Raw genomic sequence first — 21,071 nt, 5'->3', positions numbered from 1 at the left:
TTGAAGCAGTTTATTTTATTTTTATTTTTATTTATTTATATTTTTTGAGATGGAGTCTTGCTGTGTCGCCCAGGCTGGAGTACACTGACACGATCTCGGCTCACTGCAACCTCTGCCTCCCAGGTTCAAGTGATTCTCCTGCCTCAGCCTCTCAGGTGGCAGGGATTATAGGCTTGCGCCACTATGCCTGGTTAATTTTTGTATTTTTAGTCGGGCCGGAGTTTCACCATATTGACCAGGGTGGTCTTGAACTCCTGACCTCAAGTGATCCGCCCACCTCAGCCTCCCAAAGTGCTGGGATTACAGGCATGAGCCACCGTGCCTGGCCTAAACCTCTTTTCTTTGTAAATTACCCAGTCTCAGTCATTTCTTTATATTAATAGCAGTGTGAGAATGGACTAATACACAGACCTACACAATAATTTGTGAATAAGATTTGCTCTGCTGTCTCTGGAACCAGAGAACAGGGTCTTAAACTGGGAATGCAGGGTGCCATCTTCTAAACCACCACCAAGCCAGAGGAGTGGGGCAAGGATGAGTAAAAATGCCACAAAGCTCTCCTGCCATTTTAGTTTCATTTTTTGGCGTTGTTTCAGTGTTCACCTTTGACTGTTTTTCAAAGTCCTGAAAAAGTTGGCTTTGACAGTTTCTGTTTGTTTTTCTATGTTTCTGTGGAGGAATAGGAGTTTAGAGCTACCTAATCTGCTATTTTGCTGATGTCACTCCCCTATATACTATAGTATTGCCCATTTTTTAAAAACTTGATATTTCAATATCTCTCTTAATCTGGTTTCCTATCTCTTTTATCTTTTCTTTCTCTTTAAAAATTATCACATATTAAAATTGACTTTTTAAAAACACATCTATACCATTTTTAAAAATTTATTTTTTCTGGTAATAAAATACTTTATTGGTACTGTTTAATAAACATCAAAAACATAGTAACATTTCCATTGGTTAGCTTCCATCTTTAAACTAAAAGCTAGTTTAAAAACAATAGGAGGAAAAGTAAACTCATTTGATTCTCTCAAAAAACAAGCTGTAACTTACTTTTGCAAATAATTACGTTATCTCACTTTAAATATTATAATTCACTGGTCTTCATAATACGTAATTGTATTAATATATAAAAGGAGACAGTGGCCTGATTTTGCAGAGAATATTTCACACATCTTTAAAAAAATCCCTAAACACTACCACAACTCAAAACTTGTAAGAATAATTAGGTAAGAGTTATTATAATATTGAATTAATATAGCACCTAGAAATTTGAAATTTGTAATATTTCAGATGATATGATTTACTAAGAAAAAGAGTAATGATTTTTCTTCAGTGAATTTTCAGGGGTTTACATACTAATAGAATTCAACATAGGTCTCTTTTAAAAGCTGAAGGTTAAAAAATTTATGCATGCTAGGAATTGACCTGATGGTAACAGATCCATGTGTGACAAATAATGTAGTGCAGTCCTATCTGAATATAATTTCTTCTTCACTTTGTCTCATTAATTTATACCTCAAAACATTCTATATGCAAGTGATATATTTCTCTAAAACATTCCATATTTCAGATTTCCATTCAGACTATCTTCCCCTCCTCCTCTCTTTTCTCAAATCAGAGTGACCTTGTGGTATACCATTTGCTTTTTCTTCCCACAATGAAACTCTTTTTCAACTCAAAGTGTTATAGTAACACAAATACAAATGTAGCATATATTAATATATTAGAAAAAAGGATAGCAAATACATATGGGTCCATGCCAAATGAGAAAATCGAAAGCAAAAACAAAACCTTGCTATGCTCATCTATTCTGAACCACCATGGGAAGACCCTGATGTAGCTGGCGCACATAAACTAATGTTCCCAGACACAGCTAGGATCCTGTACTCCAACATAATTAAATGCTCTGTTAAAAAGGTTTCCGTGTTCTTTTCTGTTTGTGCAAAATAGTCTACAGCAACTCTGACTACTAATCCTGAGCATGATGATAATGTAATAACATTATATTTTTAATCAAGCCGTAGATTCTAACCTGTTTTCTACTATTACCCATTTGCTTAAAAACAGACTTTCAGGAGGCTAAGCAACAGTAAGTTAAGGAGTTTTTATTTCTACCTTTCTCTTGATTGATTGATTGAGGATTTCAGATGTGTCAAATAATTATCCTCTGCTTCAGTGGAAAAGGATTCTTCAAGCTATCAAATCAAGCATGCTGACTCGGGGTGGGCAGATGAAGATACCTGTCCACACACTATGCTCATAGCACTCCATCTCCTCTGTAAGAATGTGCTGCTCTTCACCCAACAGCAGCCCAGCACATTCCATCCGCTCCACCTAGATGCAATCAGGACACCATGCAATCCTACACACAATCAGAACATGGGCACCAGGTAGAACTAACTCAAAACAACTTTTGGGACAAATACGAGATTTTAATTTGTCAATTATTCCATAGTGCAGTATTTTCACAAAACAGAGACTTTGTGTTGAAACATTTGTTTTTTTCATCTCTCATCAAGTTGAACTACAGTAATGTCAGAAAGGAAAAATAAACATGTCTTCTCCAAAAGAGGCACTGCATCCGGAAGTGGAATTAAGGCTAAATAAATAGTGCTGGTTTGCGGTTCACACGGTAACACATTAATTATGATTTCAACCAACAGCTTTGCTGTTTGTCCTGTATGCCTCTTTATGAAGATGCGTCTCTATTTCCTCCCTGAAGACCAGCATTCCCAGGTGGGAGTGAGAGGCCTCATTTATGGCTTTAGACTGGATGCACATGCGGTACTGCTCAGGGGTCAGCTCATCAGCACAGCGTTTTTCAGGCCAGAGGTGGAAAAGACCAGTAACCGGAGTCCAAATCACAATGAGGTCACCATGTAAGTATTTTTGATAAAGATGAACATCTTCTCCACCCCAACCTTTCACTTCCATGTCAAATCCACCAATGATCAGCAAATCAGATCGATACTGACAAGTCATTCCAAAGCCAAAATCTCTCCAAAAGCCAGAATCCTTTTTGTGAACCAGCTGCTGCTCCACAGGTGATGGCACTTCCTGGTTGGCATAAACAACGGCAGGATTGTAAAGACTGAACACCACAGGGTAAAACACCTTCTTACCAGGCTCAGCATTTAACTGTCAGCTGTTAAGGAATTCGGCTGAGAAATAGATATCAACATCACAGAAAAACATCAAGACCTCTCCCTTGTCCCAAGCTCGGGCACCCACATTTAGTCCTCATCCACGATTAAATTCTTCATTCAACGAGACCACAGTGTAATTGTGAAAATTAGACTCACTTGTGACAGATTCTAGGCTAGACTTGACTTTAGACAGTCCTTCGTTACCAAAATACACTACTGTGAGATGAATCTTGTCTTGATGAATACAAACCTTCCTGAAGTTCTGCATAAACTGTACAAGTGCTTCAGTTATTTCAGCAAGTGGCATAATGATATTGATAATAATTGATCTAATGATTCAATCATCTTGCTCTTCACTTTCATGAGAGGTCCAAAAGGGTGGAAGAGGGTCACATGTCTATATTCCATAAAATCTGCTTTCTTAAAAAAGAGTTCATACTGCATGCCCTTATCTCCAGTCTAACCCTCCTATCCACTCCCCTCACCTCTAACTTCTGACAACCAATAATCTGTTCTCTAATGACAGTGTTGTCATTTCAAGACTGTCATATAAATGGAACCATCCATTTTAGTTTAGTTTTGGTTTGGTTTGGTTTTTGCTTTAGAGACAGGGTCTCACTCTGTTGCACAGGCTGGAGTGCAGTAGGGCAATAACTTAAAAAAATCATAATTTTTTAAAACTTTTATGTGAAGTACAGAGGTATACATGCAGGATGTGCAGGTTTGTTATATAGGTAAACATGTGCCATGGTGATTTGCTGCACAGATCATCCCATCACCTAGGTATTAAGCCCAGCATGCATTAGCTATTCTTCCTGATGCAACTCCTCCCCCCACCTCCTCCCACATGTGCCCAGTGTATGTTGTCCTTACCATGAGTCCATCTCTCATCATTTAGCTCCCACTTATAAGTGAGAACATGTGGTATTTGGTTTTCTGTTCCTACATTAGTTTGCTGAGAATAATGCCTTCCAACTCCATCCATGTCCTTGCAAAGGACATGATCTCATTCCTTTTTGTGGCTGCATAGTAGTCCATGGTGCATATGTACCACATTTTCTTTATCCAGTCTATTATTGATGGGCATTTAGGTTGATTCGATGACTTGGTGCAATCACTTTTGAGGCTGGCTTTTTTCATTCATCGTAATGGCTTTGAAATTCATCCAAGCTGTTGTGCGTATACACGGTTTGTTTTTATTGCTGAACAGTATTCCATTGTATGGATATACCCACAGTTTATTCTGTTCTTTGAAGGGCATTTGGATTGTTTCCCAATGTTTGTCAATTATAAATAGAGCTGCTATAAACATTCATATCGAGGATTTTTGTTTTTGCTTTTTTAAAAAGAAAACTCTTTATTTATTTTTGAGACAGAGTCTTGCTCTGTCACCCAGGCTGGAGTGCAGTAGCATGATCTCAGCTCCCTGCAACCCCCGCCTCCCAGGTTCAAGCTATTCTCCTGCCTCAGCCTCCTGAGTAGCTGGGATTATAGGCGCCCACCACCATGCCTGGCTAATTTTTTTATTTTTAGTAGAGACAGGGTTTCACCATGTTGGCCAGGCTGGTCTTGAACTCTTGGCCTCAGATGATCCACCCGCCTCGGCCTCCCAAAGTGCTGGGAGTACAGGCATCAGCCACTGAACCCAGCCACTCTCTGTTTTCAAATAATTATAGATTCACAGAAAGTTGTAAAAATAGTGTAAGGAAGTCCTATGTACCCTTCACCCAGTTTTAGCTAATGGTAATCACTTGTGTAACTATAGTACAATATCAGAACTATGAAATTGGTGTTGATAAAATGTACAAACTGTATTCAGATTTCACCAGTTTTGCATGTACTCATTTGTGTGTATATAGGCCTATGCATTTTTATTATTTTAAAACAATTTTTTTTCTTTTCCTGTCCACGCCCGCACCAGTGGCCAGGACGCAGGCCGCATTTTTTAAAATAACAGCTTTATTGAGACATAATTCACATATCATACAATTCTCCCATTTAAAATATGCAGTTCATCGTTTTTTAGTATATTAAATAATTTTGCCTCTATCGCTGCCAGTAATTTAAAAACATTTTATCACTCCCCCCGTGCCCCAAACTCTGTATCACTTAACAGCCACTAGCCTTTTTTCCCTACCCTTGCCATAGACAAAAGGAATCTACTTTCTGTTTCTATGGATTGCCTATTTTGGACATATCATATAAATGGAATCATACAATATGTAATCTTTTGTGACAGGCACTTTTCACTTAACAGTGTTTTGAAAATTCATCCATGTTGTGGCGTGTTTCAGAATTTATTTTTTACTGCTGAATAATGTTCCATTGTATAGATATACCACATTATGTTTATTCATTTATTAGTTGATGGACATTTGGGCTGCTTTCATTTTTTGGCTATTATGAATAATGCTGTGATGAATATCAATGTACAAGTTTTTTATGGGCATATATTTTCATTTCTCTTTGTTATATACCTAGGAGTGGAATTGCTAGGTCGTATGTTAACTCCATACTTAACCTTTTGAGGAACTGCCAGATCAGTTTCAAAGCAGCTGTATTATTTTACAATCCCACCAGCAATGTATGTAGGTTCCAATTTTGCCACTTTTTTTTTTTTTTTTGAGACAGAGTCTCACTCTGTTGCCCAAGCTGGAGTGCAGTGGCACATTCTTGGCTCACTGCACCCTCTGCCTCCCAGGTTCAAGTGATTCTCCTGCCTCAGGCTCCCACGTAGCTGTGATTACAGGTGCCTGCCACCACACCTGGCTAAGTTTTGTGTTTTTAGTAGAGATGGGGTTTCACCATGTTGGCGAGGCTGGTCTCAAACTCCTGACCTCAGATGATCCGCCCACCTTGGCCTCCCAAAGTGCTGGGATTACAGGCGTGAGCCACTGCGCCCGGCTGTCATTTTGATTTTAGCAATCCTAATGGGCATGAAGTGGCATCTAACTGTGGTTTTGATTTGCGTGTTTCTGATGTTTAATATGATATTGTACATCTTTTCATGTGTTTATTGGCCATTTGTACATCTTCTTTGGAGAAATGTCTATTTCAGCCTTTTGTTCATTTGAAATTTGGTAATTTGTCTTTTTATTTTTGAATTTTAAGAGGTGTTTTTTTTTTTTTTTTAGAGTCTCACTCTGTTGCCCAGGCTGGAGTGCAGTGGTGCGATCTTGGCTCACTGCAACCTCCACCTCCCGGGTTCAAGTGATTCTCCTGTCTCAGCCTCCCGAGTAGCTGGGATTACAGGCGCATGCCACCACGCCTAGCTAATTTTTCTATTTTTAGTAGAGACAGGGCTTTGCCATGTTGGCCAGGCTGTTCTTGAACTCCTGACCTCAGGTGATCCGCCCACCTCGGCCTCCCAAAGTGCTGGGATTACAGGCATGAGACACCACGCCCGGCCTTAAGAGGTATTTATTTATTCTATATATTAAAGTCCCTTATCAGATATATGATTTGCAAAAATTTTCTCCCATTATGTGGGTTGTATTTTCACTTTCTTGATAGTATTATTTGCAGCACAAAAGTTTTTAATTTTGATAAAGTCCAATTTATCTTTTTTTTTTTTTTTGCTTGTGCCTTTGGTCTCATATCTAAGAAACCACTGCTTAATTCAAGTTCATGAAGATTTATGCCTGTTTCTTCTTAGAGTCTTAAAATTTTATCTCTTACACTTGAGTCTTTCATCCATTTTAGTTTAGTTTAGTGTTTTTTGTTTGTTTGTTTTGTTTTTGTTTTTTTAGACAGTGTCCCACTTTGTCGCACAGGCTGGAGTGCAGTGGTGCAGTCATAGCTCACTGCAGCCTTGAACGCCTGGGCTCAAGTGATCCCCTGACCTCAGCCTCCAGAGTAGCTGGGACTACAAGCATGTGCCACTATACCCGGCTGATTTTTAAAACATTTTTTGTAGAGACAGGATCTCACGATGTTGCCCAGCTGGCCTCAAGTGATCCTCCCCTTGGCCTCCCAAAGTGCTGAGATTACAGGTGTGAGACACCATGCCCAGCCCTGTCATCCATTTTCAATTAATTTTTGTGTGTGGTGTGAAGTAAGAGTCCAACTTAATTATTTTGCAGGTGGATATCCAGTTGTCCCAAAATTCTGTGCAGTTTTAACACGTGCATAGATTTGTATAACCACCATCAAAATAAAGATATAGGACTTTTTGTAACCACAAAGATCCTCCTACCTCTGTATAGTCACACTCACCTCTTCTCCTCCCATGTGCCTAAACTTGGCAACCATTAATCTGTTCTCCATCTTTGTAATTTCATCATTAAGGATGTTATATAAATGGAATCTTTTGAGATTGGCTTTTCCACTCAACATAATTCCCTTTAGATCCATCTAATTTGTTGTGTGTATCAGCAGGGTTTTTTGTTTTGTTTTGTTTTTAATGTGTGTTGATTCTTTGAGAGTTTCTGCATAAACAGTCATGTCGTCTGAGGATAGGGATGATTTTATTTCTCCCTTTCCAATATTTATTCCTTTATTTCATTTTTCTTGCCTTATTGAGCAAGTTAGAACTTCCAGTACTATGTTGAATCACTGTGGTGAGAAGCACACATTCTTGCCTTTTTTTCTGATCTTATGGAGAAAGCATTGTCTTTCAACTTTTTTTTTTAATGGAGGCCAGCGACCCCCATGCCACTGCCACTGCCACCCCTAACCTTAAGTATGATGTTAGCTCTAGTTTTTTGGTGGATATTCTTTACTAGGTTAATGAAGTTACCTTGTATTCCTAGTTTGCTAAGAGCTTTTATTATGAATGGATGTTGAATTTAGTCAAATGCTTTTTCTACATTGTTTGATATGATCATGTGGTTTTTATTTTTAAGCCTGTTGATAGGTGGATTACATTGATTTTCAAATATTGAACCAGACTTGTATACCTAGAATAAACCACAATTAGTTGTGAGGTATAATTATTATTATTATTATTTTTTGTACTGTCTTTGTCTGATTTTGGTCTCAGGGTAATACTGGCCTCATAAAATCGGTTGGAATTCCCTCCCTTTTTCTGGCAAAAATTATGAAGAATTTGTATTAATTCTTTAAATGTTTGGCATAATTCTTAGTGAAACCATCTGGGCCTGGAGATTTTTCTTTTAGGAATTTTTAAACTATAAGTTTAACTTCTTTAATGGTTATAAAGCTATTCACAAATTTTATTTTGTATTGGATGAGTTGTGGTAGTTTGTGCTTTTTGAGAAATTGGTCTATTTAATCTAAGTTATCAAATCTATCCATGCAGAGTTGCTCATAGTATTCTCTTATTATCCTCTTTTATTCCTGATATTGGTGAATTGTGTCTTCTCTGTTTTTCTTTGTCAGTCTTTCTAGAGGTTTATCAATTTTATTGATTTTTTTCCCCAAAGAGTCACCTGTTTGTTTCAGTCATCATCTGTATGGTTTTTCTGTTTTCAACTTCCTTGATTTATGCTCTTAACATTGTTACTTCCTTTCTTCTGTTTGCCTTGCTATTGTTGTTCTAGTTTCTTAAGGTGAGATGGGTACTTAGATTATTTGTTTGAGTGTTTTCCTTTTCTTCTTTTTCTTCCCCCCCCCCCCCCCCGGGGGATTCTCTTTAATTTAATTTAATTTTTAATTTTAGAATCGGGGGTACATGTACAGGTTTGTTACATGGGTATATTGCATGATGCTGAGGTTTGGGCTTCTAATGATTCTGCTGCCCAAGTGGCAAATGTAGTACCCAATAGGTAGTTTTTCAACCTTTGTCCCCCTCCCTCCCTCTGTCCTCCTTTTTTTTTTTTTTTTTTGCGATGGAGCCTCGCTCTTGTCGCCCAAGCTGGAGTGCAATGATGCGATCTCGGCTCACTGCAACCTCCACCTCCCGGGTTCAAGCGATTCTCCTGCCCTAGCCTCCCTAGTAGCTGGGATTACAGGCGCCCACCACCATGCCTGGCTAATTTTTTGTATTTTTAGTACAGACACGGTTTCACTATGTTGGTCAGGCTGCTCTCGAACTCCTGACTTCAGGTGATCCGCCCGCCTTGGCCTCCCAAAGTGGTGGGATTACAGGTGTGAGCCCCCGCACCCGGCCCTGTCCTCCTTTTTTCTAATGTAAGTGTTTAGTCCTATAAATTTTGTTTTGAATGCAGTTTTAGCTGCATTCCTTACATTTTGATATATTGTATTTTTATTTTCATTCAGTTTTATATTCATTCAGTTTCATTCAGTTTTATATATTTTTTAAATTTCCCTTGAGACTTCTTCTTTGACCTATGGTATATTTATGTGTGTTGCTTAATTTTCAAATGTTTGGAGATTTTCCCATTGTCTTTTAGTTATTAATTTCTAGTTTAACTTGTGCTCAGAAAATATACTCTATGGCTTTAGTTCTTTTAACATGGTTTCAGTCCTTTTGTTTAGGTTTATTTTATGACCCAGGATATGATCTGTTTTGGTGAAGATTCCATGTGCTCTTTAAAAGAACATCTGCTCTGCTGTTGGTGGGTGAAATATTCTGTAAATGTCAATTAGACTGTGATGGTTGATGGTGGTATTCAGTCCTTCTATATCCTTTTTGATTTTGATCTGTTATTTGTTGAGAGAGAAATGTTACAAGTTTTAAATACAATTGTGGACTTATCTATTTGTACTTTCCTATCTATTAGTTTTTGCTTCATGTATTTTGCAGCCTATTGTTTGGTACATATAATTCCATTTTCATTTATTTATATAGGTTATGAATATATATTTTATATGGATATTTAAGTGGTTGTTCTAATTATTGCATTATACATAAGTAATTTACCACAGTCTTCTACTGTCAACATTTTAACCTTTGGGAAGTTTTCAGCTATTATTTTTTCAGAACTTTTTCAGCCCCCTAGTCTTTCTATTTTTCTGCTGGAACTCCAGTGATACGAATGTTCTGTTTTTCTTCATTGTCCTTTAGGACCCTGAGGCTCTGTTCATTTCTTTTTAGTCTGTTTTCTCTCTTGTTCAGATTGGGTAATTTTTGTTGTTCTATATTCAAGTTCACTGATTTTTTCTTCTGTCATATTCATTAGGCTATAGCCCATCCAGTGAGTTTTAAAATTTTTATTGTTTTATTTTTTAATTCTAAAATTTTCATTTGGTTCTTTTTCATATGTTCTGTTTCTTTGCTGAGACTTCTTTTCATTTGTTTCAAGCATACTTAAATTGCTTATTGAAGCATTTTTATAATGATTGCTTTAAAATCCTTGTCAGATCATTCCAACATCTGTGTCAGCTCAGCACTGGAGTCTGTGGATTTTATTTTCTCATTCATGTTGAGATTTTTCTGATTCTTGGTATAAGTGATTTTCTATTGTATTTTTGACATTTTAGGTATTGTGTTGTGAGACTAAACATCTTATTTCTGGCTGGGCATGGTGGCTCATGCCTATAATCCCAGCACTTTGGGAGGCCGAGGTGGGCAGATCACCTGAGGTCAGGAGTTGGAGACCAGCCTGGCCAACATCTAGTGAAACCCCGTCCTACTAAAAATACAAAAATTAGCTGGGCATGGTGGTGCACGCCTTATAGTCCCAGCTACTTGGGAAACTGAGGCAGGAGAATCACTTGAACCAGGAAGGCAGAGGTTGCAGTGAGCTGAGATTGCACCACTCTACTCCTGCCTGGGCGACAGAGCAAGACTCCGTCTCTCAAAAAAAAAAAAAAAAACAACCAAAAACATCCTGTTTCTTTTTCCTTTTTTGCAGGCAGTCACCCTGGGTTAAATGTGGTGTGCAGGTCTGTGTTGGAGTGGATATACAGCTCTCTGCTGGACCCTGCTGACACTGGCAAAAGTGAAGCACCTTGCCCCATCTTGTTGCCAATGGATGGAAGTGAAAGTTTAGTTCCCCACTCAGCCTTGGAGATACCTCCCTGGCAAAAGCATAGAACTGACTCACATCACTTTGTTGCTGCTGGGTGAGATTGTAAGTTCTGCTCCCTGTCGGGCCTTGTTGACTGACACAGGGATTAGAGAGAAGCAGAATACTGCCACACTGTTTTGTTCTACCTTGTTGGCACTGTGGGGAAGGAGGGAAGTTCACCTCACTGCCAGACCCCTTCCAGGTGGGGGAATGCAGAATGGAGGGATGACTTGCACCAACTCATTGCTGTCAGGTAGGGATGGCCCCACTAATACTACCCCAGTGGGGAAAGTGGAGGGCCATCTAGCACCACTTCTCATAGCCTGGTTCCACCTCTTTGCTACTGGGGAGATAGGGTGGAAGTTCACTCCTGTTTGGTCCTGCTGATACCACCCCTGTTGGGGAGGCGCAGGGCCTAGTTGCCCTGCCTAACTGCTGCCATGTGGAGGCAGACATGGGTATCTCTGTTTGGCACAGCTGACACCACAGGGAAGGGGGAAATTTTCCTTTGATGTTTGATTAGGGTAGAGTGGATATTATCAAAAAGATTTTCTCTTCTGCTAGGCCACCCTTTTCCTAGTCATTTAACTAAAGGAAACAGAAAGGGGCTCTTTTCTGGGTCTGGGCCTATTGGCAGTTTCAGGTTGCAGGCTTCTCCAGCGCCCCATCTGGGATTTATGGTAGACAGCTCATTAGTGTAGTGTTCTTTAGGTCCTAAGGTCTCTAGGTAATCCACCTTGTCCTTTCCACCTTTCAAAGTCTTCCCATGCTTGATTGTTTTTACATCAAGGTTTTCTGTTTTATTTTAAGAGGGAGGAGTAGTGAGAAATGGGTCATTGATTTTTTAAAAAAGATACTTAATTCTTTCTTTCTACTTTCTTTGGTTATGCTATTTTGTTACTTACCTGTATTTTTGAGGTGACTGTTTAGTGCATTTATTGTCAATGAAAATAATTCATGTATTGGCTGGTCGTGGTCACTCAGGTCTGTAATCCCAGCACTTTGGTAGGCTGAGATGGTTGGATCACTTGAGTTTAGGAGTTGAAGACCAGCCTGGGCAACATGGTGAAACCCTGTCCCTCCAAAGAAAAATACAAAAATTATCTGGGCCTGGTGGCTTGTGCTTGTAGTCCCAGCTACTTGGGAGGCTGAGGTAAGAGGATGGATTGAGCCCAGGAGGAGGAGGTTGCAATGAGCCAAGATCATGCCACTGCACTCCAGCCTGGGCAAAAGAGCCAGACCCTGTCTCAAAAAAAAAAAAAATTCATGTATTATCAGTTGAAATACATTTGAATATATTGGAATAAATAAGTGAATGTAATGCTGCAACTTTCTTATGAGTACCACTTTAGCTGCATAGTATAGGTTTTGATGGGTTCTGATTTTCCTGCTGATTATTTTTACAGTTTGTAATTTCTGTTTTGATTCTCTGTTTAACTCAAGGGTTATTTAGAAGACTGTTTTTCAAATGCCAAGTGGATAGATGATAAGCAGAGCTGCGCTTTGTGCCTGTAGATTTCCACATAAGCCCAGGCAGGCCCTCAGAGAGCTAGGGTTTTCCTGAAAAGCTTTCATGTACAAACGAGATTGGAAATTTGGTTCCCTGCTATTTTTTTCCCTATCTTTATTCTTCAGGTGTTTATTGTATACTCATTATATGCAATAAGTTTAAGTTGCTTTCCTTTGATGAGGAGGAAAAGAAAGTTAATACATAGTTCCCACCCTTCAGAAGTGTAGTATTTAATTAGCGTGATGATATGTATACACAAAGCAGTTAAATAGCGGTACTTGACAATAGTGACTAAATTACTCACCACGGGAGTTCATACACAAGGAAAATCAGTGGCGGCTAAAGTAATTGGGGGAAAGACCTGTTGGAGGAGGGAGAAGTATTTGAGTTGGACCTTAAAGGGTAAGTAAGATGTAAATATGCACAGAGGAAATGAAAGGATGTTGCTGGCTGAGAAACTGGCATATCCAAAGGCTACCATGGTAGGGAAATGGGAAAGCTAAATTAGGTTGGCAGTGGAAGATGAATTCAGTTTTAGTTGTGTTGGGTTTTAGATGATATAGGACATGTAATGGGGAGATACTCTGGAAATTATTGATCCCCATTTCGTGATAAATTAGTTGAGCTTAACCTTGTCCAAAACAGTAGTCTGTTCTCTCTTGGCTTGGTCAGAGGAATACAGTGTTCTGGTTTGGATGTATTTTAGTTGAATACATCTGTCACAGGTGGTGTACCAGGTGTCTCCTACTTAACCCTCCTGATCTACTCTTCACCCTTTTATACCCTGCTCTGTGCTGCCGGAGAACAAACTATGTGGATTACATCAGTGAGTTCCTTTCCCATTTTTGGCTTCTGGTAGGGTTTGAGCAGTGGAGATCCCTGGCAGGACATCACAGGAAGGGAAGAAATTGAGGTCAGGGTGTGTATTTCTGGCTTCCTCTTTGCAGGATTGCCTCAGGCTAGCTACTGTCCCTTAACTAAAGGTCACAGCTTTCTCATGGGGACTCTCTGTATCACATTCTTCTTTTTTCTTCTATGTGTTTCTCCCCTCATCCTCTTGTGCATTGGGTAGTAATGGCCCCAAGTTATGCATTCTCTCTCTCTGCTGGTTTTCCTACACCCTGCCCACACCTTTGTAGATAGTCCTTTTGTTAAACTTTCCACCAATTATGCTAATTTGAATGTGCGATCTGTTTCCTGCTGGGACCCTGACTGATACAGATGAGGTCTCAATTTTCAAAGAATTAGAATCCAATGAAATAAGCCTAACAAAATATGACTAAATGTGATTCAATCTGTCTCTCTCTGATTAATGTAGGCTCTTGCAGTGCTTTCAGATAATCATTCTGAACTGCAGTCTTTAGCGTATAGATGTGTTGAGAGTGACAGTTCATGGAATATTAATAATAAGTAGCATTTATTACTTACTTACTCTTTCCATGCACCATGCTAGGCTTTTTTTTTTTTTTTCTTTTTAGACGGAGTCTCACACTGTTGCCCGGGCTAGAGTGCATGGCACCAACTCGGCTCACTGTAACCTCTGCCTCCCCGGTTCAAGCAATTCTCCTGCCTCAGCCTCCTGAGTAGCTGGGATTATAGGCACCCACCACCATGCCCAGCTACTTTTTTGTATTTTTAGTAGAGACAGGGTTTCACCATGTTGTCCAGGCTGGTCTCGAACTCCTGACCTCGGGTGATTCGTCCGCCTAGCCTCCCAAAGTGCTGGGATTACAGGCGTGAGCCACCGTGCCTGGCTGCTAGGCATGTTTTTATGTGCGTCGTTTCACTTAATCTCCACAGCAACCCTAGGAAGTGGTAATTTTATCTCTCTCTCTTTTTTTTTTTTTTTTGAGACAGAATCTCGCTCTTTTGCCAGGCTGGAGTGCAGTGGCACGATCTCGGCTCACTGCAACCTCTGCCTCCCAGGTTCAAGCAATTCTTCTGCCTCAGCCTCCCTGTTTATCTCCTTTTTATGGGCAAGGAAACTAAGGCTCAGAGAGATTAAATAGCCTACTGAGATTTCATAGCTAAAAAACAGTGGAACTGGGATTGAAATTCAGGTCTGCCTGACTGCATAGCTCATGTTCTAAAATAAAAATGTGGTCTTCAGATTAGCAGCATTGGAGAGCTTGTTAGAAATGTAGAGTCTCAGGCTTTACCTCATGCCTACTAAATTAGAATCTGCATTTTAGAAATATCCCAGGTGATTCACATTCATATTAAAGTTTGAGAAGCAGGGCTGGGCACGGTAGCTCATGCCCATAATCCCAGCACTTGGGGAGACCAAGGCAGGCAGATCACTTGAGTTCGGAAGTTTGAGACCAGCCTGGGCAAAATGGCAAAATCTTGTCTCTACAAAATAAACTGTGTGTGTGTGTGTGTGTGTGTGTGTATCACCCAGGTGTGGTGGTGCATAACCTGTAGTCCTAGCTACTTGGGAGGCTGAGGCAGGAGGATCACCTGAGCCCAGGAAGGTTGAGGCTGCAGTGAGCCACGTTCACACCACTGCACTCCAGTCTGGGTGACAGAGCAAGAACTTGTCTTAAAAAAAAAAAAAAGAAAAACAAAATAAAATTTGAGAAGCAATACTATAAACCATGTTGTTATTACAGTCTGCCTATTACAGACTGCTATAGAAAATTCTGTTTGATTGATGCTGGGTACAAAGAGCATTTACCCTTCTATGCTCTTTAACACTGATGTCATATGGCTTTCTAGCTGGAATCTGACAAGCCAGTGCTGCCATTTTTGAGACAAGGGCATTGAGATTCAGTTGGGAAATTAACTTGGTGAGAGATGCCAGGAAACAGCATGAACTGCTGTTGTTGTGGAAAGGAGAGCTTGGCCTCAGGTCACTGCCAGGAATTTTTTGTGGTTGGAGTTCAAGGATGCACCATTAACTGCTGTGCTTAGAAACTCCCAAATTCATGTATACTTGGCTAGTTCTCAGAAAAACTGGTGCATTCAAAAAGTTTGATTTGGCTGGGCATGGTGGCTCACGCCTGTAATCCCCGCACTTGGGGAGGCCGAGGTAGGTGGATCACCTGAGGTCAGAGTTCGAGAACAGCCTGGCCAACATGGTGAAACCCCATCTCTACTAAAAATACAATAATTAGCTGGGTGTGGTGGCAGGCGTCTGTAATTCCAGCCACTTGGGAGGCTGAGGCAGGAGAACCGCTTGAACCCAGGAGGCGGAGGTTGCAGTGAGCTGAGATCACGCCATTGCACTCCAGCCTGGGTGACAAGAGTGAAACTCAGTCTCAAAAAACAAAACAAAACAAAAACGTTGATTTAATGTCCTTAGACTCTCCTTTCTAGTGTTCACTTCCCACCCTCATTTCATAGTCACTACCTCTCCTCCATGTCCATCATGCCACCCTTTTCTTGTTTCTGTTGATACCTGCTTTAAGAAAGCATATCAGATGATAAATCTATGAAAAGTGCTCTATCTCACTGGTAATGAGGGAATTCAAACTAAAACCACAATGAGATACTACTGCACACCCATCAGAAGAGCTCAAATGAAAAAGACTGACATTACCATGTATTGGTGAAGATGGGGATTTATTGGAACTTTTGTACACTATTGGTGGTTATATAAATTGGTACAACTGCTCTGAAAAGCTATTTGGCAGTGTCTACCAAAACTGAACTTAGGCATACCCCAATGACCAAGTAATACCACTCCTAGATATTTAACCAAGAGAAAATCTCCCACATGTACATAAGGATACACGTATATATGTAGATGTCCATTGAAGGATTTTGTTTGAGACAGTAAGAAATGAAAAGCAACCTAAATGATCATCAACAGAATGAATACATCAACTATGATGTATTCATCTGATGGGATTCCATACAGCAGTTAAAATGAATGAATTATAGCTGTATGTAGCAACACAGAACTATAGCAAAATATATGAACACCACACTGTTGGCCAGGCACGGTGGCTCACGCCTGTAATCCCAGCACTTTGGGAGGCCAAGGCGGGTGGATCACCTGAGGTCAGGAGTTCGAGACCAGGCTGGCCAACATGGTGAAACCCTGTCTCTACTAAAAATACAAAAATTAGCTGGGCATGGTGGCAGGCACCTGTAATCCCAGCTACTCGGGAGGCTGAGGCAGGAGAATTGCTTGAACCCAGGAGGCGGAGGTTGCAGTGAGCCGAGATTGTGCCATTGCACTCCAGCCTGGGAGACAAGAGCAAAACTCCATCTCAAACAAAACAAAACAAAACAAAACAAAACAAAACACACAAAAACACAGAAACATGCTGTTGAGGAAAAAAGGTGAAAAAGTTATAGAAAATTCTGTATAATAGTATTAACGTAAAGTATAAAAACATAAAGCAATATCCTATTATGTTATAGGTTATATTATTTGTGGTACATGCATAGATAGTAAAAGGAAAGTTAAGAAAAATATTTATGTTTATGATACATGCATAGATTTAATGTTTATGGTATGCATATAGAGAGTAAAAGGAAAAGAGCTCTCACTAAATACAGACACACACATACACACACACATACACACATACACAGTCAGTTAGTTGCATAACTAGGATGAGAAGCCAGTTTTCCTTATTCTTCCTTAGTCTAACAAAATCTAAATGGTCTGCATGGTCATTAACTTGGCTTCTTGTCTCCTGTAGCTAGGCTTTGTATAGCTCAGAACATGTTATGGGAGCATGGTGAGTTTGGGGGGAGTGGAGTTAGTATCTCTTTTACATGAAGGCAGGGGGCAAGGTTGCTATAAACTTTTTTTTTCCACATTCAGACCCCCTGTCTACTGGCTAGGAATGCTGAGTTTCACCTGATTAAGGGTATCAGTAAACAAGGTAATGTGAAACACTAGTAAGCTGGTGACAGTTCGAACCTAAAGCTGAACTCCTCTAGCACTTCTCAGTCATGTTTGACTAGCTCTGGCAGGAGCTGCTGGACACAGAGATAAACCCAGAGAACCAAAAGGCTATAAATGGCCTCCAGTGTGATTAAAATGGACTATTGGCATAGTAATTGGATCAAAATTCTAAGTTCTGAACAACATAGGTTTTCATGTACAGGGTCTACAGGGTATAGGATAAGACAAAATTCTGGAAAATGAAAGGCAGTATATGGCCCCTGCTCTCCCAGATTGACTGTGGTTACTTTTTTCTCAATTACCTAATAATTGCCTTTAAATTCCCCAGGCTGTTAAGACCTCGAAAATCTACCAGAGGGGTATGTGAAATAGAGTAAGAAAGAGAGTTTTAGAAGGGCAGGCAAAAAGGAGGAAAATAAAAGAGGAGACTCTCTTGAATGTGTTGTTTCTGTTCTTTGATGATCTGACCTGCTGTTTTTTATGCATTTGACCTAGTAATGACTCATGAGGAGAGCCTCGGAAGATGTTTGGGTTCTAGTCCTAATACCTCTATTTCAGTGACCTTGAGCAGATCAGTTAACTTCTTTGAACTTCATATACCTCATCTGTAAAATAGAGATAATAATAGTATGCTGAGTGATAAGCCGGGCGCAGTGGCTCATGCCTGTAATCCCAGCACTTTGGGAGGCCGAGGCGGGTAGATCATCTGAGGTCAGGAGTTCAAGACCAGCCTGGCCAACATGGTGAAACCCCATCTCTACTAAAAATACAAAAATTAGCCGGGTGCGGTGGTGTGTGCCTGTAATCCCAGCTACTCGGGAGGCTGAGGCAGGAGAATCGCTTGAACCCAGGAGGCGGAGGTCGCAGTGAGCCAAGACCAAGTCTCAAAAAAAAAAAGAAAAGAAATGCTGAGTGATATTTACATTTGAAACCCATCTTCTGAGCTCCTTATTTTTACTGGAAATGGGAATCAGAGTTTAAAAAGAAATTCCATCGCTTTTTGTTCTCAGGATACATATTTAGTTAAGTTCACAGGAAGCAATGTTTATAGGGAGAATATGTAAGAAGGTAGCTGCAGCTGTGACAGCCACAGCAGACTCTTTATGCTTGTCCATTAGAACTTTCTGTCATGTGGACATCTTCTATATCTGCGCTATCCATACATGTGTGGCTATTGAGCACTTGAAATATGCTAGTGCTCTAGTGTGACTGAGGAAATGAAATTTTAATTTTTTTTTTTAAGACAGAGTCTGGCTCTATCACCCAGGCTGGAGTGCAATGGCGCAATCTCGGCTCACTGCAACCTCTGCCTCCTGGGTTCAAACGATTCTCCTGCCTCAGCCTCCCAAGTAGCTGGGATTATAGGCGTGCACCACCACGCCTAGCTAATTTTTGTATTTTTAATAGAGACGGGGTTTCACTATATGTTGGCCAGGCTGGTCTTGAACTCTTAACCTCAAGTGATCCACCCACCTTGGCCTCCCAAAGTGGTAGGATTACAGGCATGAGCCACCACACCAGGCCTGAAATTTTAATTTTATTTAATCTTAATTAGCTTAAGTTTAAATAGCCCTATGTAGCTTGTGGCTACCCTAATGGACAGCTCTAGCTGCCCTGAAAAAGCCATCATTGTTATTAGGGGAGCAAGGCATATATTCTTGAGACCAGTTAAATACCAAAAGAATTGGGGTCAGACAGTAGAGACTTAATTATTCAGAAAACAAATATCCACTGGGCCGGAGAATTTAAAGAGAGTCTTATAAAGTAAGTGAAACTTGGGCTTGAGCTAGAGGGATGTACAGTGGATAGGAGAAAAGAAGGCAAGAGGTTATTCTGATGGGTTGGAGGGGGTGGGCAAATGTTTGCAGTTAAAAAATATCTCCTACATGAGAAGTTTGAGGACAATGACTATTCTAAAATAGAGCACTCATATTGGGAGTTAGGCGTGTTTGGGCCAGGTCATGGACAGTCCTGAATGCTAGCACACAGAGTTTGGGCTGTCCACGTAGGCTGATGTTTTGCCAGGCTTGCTTAAAACATAGATTCTCAGGCCCCACCTTGACCTACTACATCAAATTTTCTGGGTTGGAGCCTAAGAAATCAGTATTTTGAGCAAGCTCCCCAGATGTTGATGATGCACATTCAAGTTTGAGATCTATTAGATAGACAGAAAGGAGCCCATGGGAGCTTTTGCTGAAGGGAGTGATGTGATAATAGCAGTATCTTTGGAAGCTCAATAGGGTGGGACAGTGTAGGATGTAGAAACTAGAGTAAGGAAACCAGTTAGGTGACTGTTAAGTAGTTCAGATATGAACTTCACAAATTCAGATTTTCTTTCTGGCTGGTACCCTTGGAATTGTCAAATTGACTCCTAAAATTTCCCTGCAGGCCATATTTTAATTTTCAACACAATTTGTTTTCTGTTTTAAATGACTAGGGCCCAGGGACCAAAGCCTGACTTCCTTGGTTCAAATCCGAGCTCTACTACCTAAGTGATTTTAGCTTAGACAAGTTTTCATAACTTTTCTGCGTTTCAATTTCCTTTTCTATAAACTGGAGATGATTATAGCTCCTAAATCATAAGGACATTGCAGGTGTTAAATTAGATCATAAAGGGCTCACAACAGTACTTGGCACATAGTAAGCACTCAATAAATGTTGGTATTAATATTATTTAAACTAAAGAGCCCCTTAGTTTATTACAATTTGTATAATAGTTAAAACCAGTCAATTACCTTTCACACACACAAAAATATGTTAAATGTGCACATTTGGTATGTTAAAACTGAGTGCTAGGCTTTTTGCTGAATGAGTTGTATTTCAAAGCATAGTGCTTCAGTTAATTTTATATATGATTGTCCTTCATAAAATAAGTCTAAACAGGATGAATTGTTTTTCCCACTGATTGTGTTAATCTGTGATTAGTTCTTGGCTATGAATATCTTTTTAAACTTTGTCCTTTTTAGATTGCTACTAGCTTTCAGTGGATGCTATTTGTGATATTTATTTCTGAAGAAAAGAATGGACATTCTTTTGCTCTTCAGGGGGACTGATAGTGGAAATAAAATTTGATTTGTTATCTGGGCATGTGGCCTGGTGTCAGCTGATCCCATGGCTTACCCTGGAGGTGTGGCAACAGGTTTCTGAAGGGGTGAGAAAGTCTCTTCAGGTGCCTTACTTGGGAATACGTGAACTTCCGGTTGCTGCTTCACTCTTCTTCCAGGCCTCACTGACACAGAGGCTTCTAGCCTCTCCAGTTTCCTTTGCATTGTCAGCTGCCTGAAGCAACTCTCAAGATGCACCTGCAAGTCAAGGGCGGGGAGGGAAGGAAACAGCTAAGACCCACGATAGCTACCTACACACTTCTGAGCCAGGCTGAGCCAAAACATTGCCTCAAAATCTTCTTTCTGCTTTAAGAAACAAAGTCACTCCTAACTTTGATCTCTTAGGTTCTGTTAGATAGTTGAAAAAGAGAGGTCTATGGCACAGTTGGTTAAGATTCTTTTTTTAATGTTTTGACAAGATTAATACATATATTCCCTGCCATCTCCCTAGTTGTCCATTTCACTTCCCTGGAGGCAATCAGCTACCAGTTTCTTGTGTATCCTTTCAGAGATCTGCTATACATGTATGTATATGTATAACCTTATATTTTTTCTTTATATCCTTAAGTTTTA

At 40.0% G+C, this 21,071-nt stretch overlaps 1 pseudogene; it reads right to left on the bottom strand.

Annotated features, from left to right (window-relative positions):
* Nucleotides 1–2,649: 2,649 nt before the first annotated feature.
* Nucleotides 2,650–3,372, bottom strand: LOC101139953 (chondroitin sulfate N-acetylgalactosaminyltransferase 2-like; annotated as a pseudogene).
* Nucleotides 3,373–21,071: the final 17,699 nt, after the last annotated feature.

This window comes from Gorilla gorilla, chromosome X, assembly GCF_029281585.2.
Source record: "Gorilla gorilla gorilla isolate KB3781 chromosome X, NHGRI_mGorGor1-v2.1_pri, whole genome shotgun sequence".
NCBI classification, from domain to species: domain Eukaryota; kingdom Metazoa; phylum Chordata; class Mammalia; order Primates; family Hominidae; genus Gorilla; species Gorilla gorilla.
The sequence above is the reverse complement of the archived record's forward strand: the minus strand, read 5'-3'. Positions and strand labels throughout refer to the sequence as shown.